Genomic DNA, 3,374 nt, shown 5'->3' with positions numbered 1-3,374 from the left:
ATGCTCCTTTTAATCAGTATTATTCCGTTTTAAGAAAAAATAATTTTTCTTTGAAATGATCAATTTTTAGATTGGATTTTATTTGATAAGGTTTGATTTAATTAGTTGACCATCAGTTACAGGTTTTTGAAGGATTTCTAGTACTATAATAATGATTCACTGTGATTTTTGCTGTTGTTTCTCACCACTAACACTTAGTCTTTTGTGATAGCCTTGAACAGCATCCTTGATGGCAACAGTAACAAGTTTGATGAAATATTTTGCTGTATTTGTTATGGTGGCAAGTCAATCTACTGATCTTTTCCTACGAGATGTAGCTTGCTTGTGGTAGATTCCAATTTTGGTAATTTTAAGAAGGCAGAAGAACACTGTGGGATACTTAAATGAAGTTTCCTTGATTTTAAAAAGAATTTCCTTGCACTGTGGGAGTCTGTTAGTCTCTTTCAGAGATTATTGTCGTTTTTGTTCTTTCCTTCTTTTATCAGTAAGTAATGACTCTACATTAGGTATTTTTAGTTACATTGAAATATATCAAAATAATGATTACTATTTATTTTTGAAACATATGTTAAAAAGTTAAGACCACTTTCTTATGACAAATGGATTAGGGATATATGTGTATGTATGTGTGAGTGTACATATTAATATATATGTATACACAGTACACATAATATAGTATATATATTTTAGAGACAGGGCTGTGTCTCTCTGTCACCCAGGCTGAAGTACAGTGGTGCGATTATAGCTCACTGCAGCCTTGAACTTGTGGACTCAAGTGATTCTCCTGCCACAGCTGCCTGAGTAGCTGGGATCACATGTGTGCACCACCATGCTTGGCTAATTTTAAAAAATGTTTTGTACAGACAGGTTCTTACTGTGTTGCCCAGGCGGATCTCAAACTCCTGACTTGAAGTGATCCTCTCACCTTGGCCTCTGAAACTGCTGGGATTATAGGCATGAGCCATCATACCATGCCTGGCCATATATTTTATATTTTAAATGATATTTATAATTGGTACTGAAGAATTCTCATTCAAAAATCACTGGAGAAAAATAATTCGAAGTTTGATATATTTTGTGTAAGAATGGATGTTTGATTTTTTAAAAAAGGAAAAAATAGTTAATGGGATTATAGTCAACATTTTTCTGGGGTAAGCTGAATAAAACATGAAGTCAAGTCTTTAACATATTTGGATTTGCACACCTTAATTAGCCCGTCCTCTATGACTTTCTTGTTGGAGTCATTATTCCAGTTATAAATAGCCCCGGCTTGGTCATCCAAATGAACGTGCATGGCTATTGTCATTTCATTGCTATGGCAATTTTGCAATTAGTGTGGTAGTTGCTGGCACACTTCTGGGCAAGGGTTTTGAATCCCTGACTTGGAAGTGGAAGAATAAAACTGCTTTCACAGCTGCTGTGTGATTCTGAATAGAGACATAGCAGCTGCTTTTTTTTTTTTTCTTCAGTTTTTTTTTTACTAATTTAGATGTAGGCATTATGCTTCAGTGAGTTGTTGCCAGGAATGTCTCCTTGTTCCCCTGTCTGTCAAAGGAAAACTAATGTGGATTTCAAGTAAATATTGGGGCATGTTGTTTGTGAAAGTTTGTGAAAGTTTCTTTTACTTCTTGTGAAAGAAAGTAGTCCTGTAACTGGTTTTTCTGTCTATCCTTTATCTTCAAAACGGAAATGTCACAAGTTGTGGAATAATCAGTAACTGACAAATAAACTTCACTGGGAGATTTTTAGTTACTGAAATGTATGGATTTGTCCCATTTCTAGGGATAAAATAAAAAGTTGATTGGAGGCATTAATGAAGGCGTATCTATATAAAATAAGCTGTAAAATAGGTACCAGAAAAATGGTATTTATAGAATCATTAATGAAGGGGTATCTATATAAAATAACTTGTAAAATAGATACTGGATGAATGGTATTTATAGAAGCATTAGTGAAAGGGTAGCTATAAAAAACAACTTGTAAAATAGATACCAGAAAAATGGTATTTATAGTGGCTGGCCTGCTATTAACTTTTTTGGTCAATGTCACTTAAAATGTGAGTTATAATGGCTCCGTATTCTTCCATCACTAAGTTCTCATAAAGATAGATAAAGCAGAATAAGTAAATCAGTCTTTCAAAAGGAACACTTTTCTCTAAATTTAGAGCATAATTAATGTTAATGTCACTCTCGAATATTTTAGGAAAATTTTCTCCTACAACTTTAATTTGGATGTTTATACTAAACCCTTTAATTTTTTTTTTCTAATAGCTTAGTACTTTTATTTTAAACATGGAAACTCAGTGTAATTTTCATCTAGAAATATGGAAGCTTATACAATGCAGTAAAACTTAGTTTAGCCATTGATTTCTCTTCTGGAAGTACTCCTAAAATTTCTTAGAGTGTTGACGTTTTAAGTTACAAACGTCTTCTATTTTTTTCCGGATAGTCTGCAGATATATATGCTTTTTTTTTCTGTTTTTCATTATCAGCAAATAATTAGTACTTCTTTACATCAGTATCCATGCTCATAAGTGATGGATCTTTTGAGGTTTTGAGATTTTTTTTCCCCTGAAGCTACAAAAATAAGAACGTAATAAATTTAGTGTTTTTCATGAATAATAATCTTGATTTCTGCTCAGGGGACTACCCTCTACCATCAGCTAGGACAGATTAAATTGAAGATTGCAGGATTTCTGATTATAAAACCGTGGCCTCACAAGACCACCTATCTTATCTCTTAAAAACTTAAGAAGCTTAATTTTGGTATGTATTTTTTAACCCACCAATTTTTAACAGTTGACTTTTGTGTATAATAAGAAATAGGGGTTCAATGTTATTTTTTTACACATAGATACCCAGTTGTCTCACTACCATTTATGAAAAAGTCCATCTTTTTCCCCCCGATCTCCAGTAGCTCTTCTGTTGTATATCAAGAACTGATGTGTGGGTGTGTCTCATTCTGGGCTTTCTATTCTGTTCTAATGGTCTTTCTTTTTCTGTGTATACTGTGTTTATTATAGTAACATTATAGTAAATCTTGATATGGGGAAGGAGAAGTCCTCCTTTATTTTTCAAGAGTAGTGACTCATCTTGGCCCTTTGTCCTTCCAGCAAAGTATCAACTTTTAAATTTTTTTTTTTTTTTTTGGATTGTTAAATTTGAAACCCCCCACAAATTTATTTAGGTTTTAATGTCAACTGTATTAAATCTGTATATCAATTTGGAAAGTATAGTTATCTTTTGATGTTCATGGGGGGTTGGGTTCAGCACCCCACTTGTGTGGACACCAAATTCTGTGGACGTTCAAGTCCCTTGTATAAAATGGTGTAGTATTGGCATATGTCCAACACCTATGCTTCCGTGTACCTTAAA

At 33.3% G+C, this 3,374-nt stretch overlaps 1 protein-coding gene across 1 annotated transcript in view; it reads left to right on the top strand.

The window, feature by feature from the left end:
- SLC2A13 (solute carrier family 2 member 13) overlaps positions 1 to 3,374 on the top strand; it is a 367,441-nt gene that overhangs the window by 44,119 nt on the left and 319,948 nt on the right. The window lies entirely within an intron of this gene.

The sequence above is a fragment of the Macaca thibetana genome, chromosome 11 (assembly GCF_024542745.1).
Source record: "Macaca thibetana thibetana isolate TM-01 chromosome 11, ASM2454274v1, whole genome shotgun sequence".
Taxonomy (NCBI): domain Eukaryota; kingdom Metazoa; phylum Chordata; class Mammalia; order Primates; family Cercopithecidae; genus Macaca; species Macaca thibetana.
The sequence above is the reverse complement of the archived record's forward strand: the minus strand, read 5'-3'. Positions and strand labels throughout refer to the sequence as shown.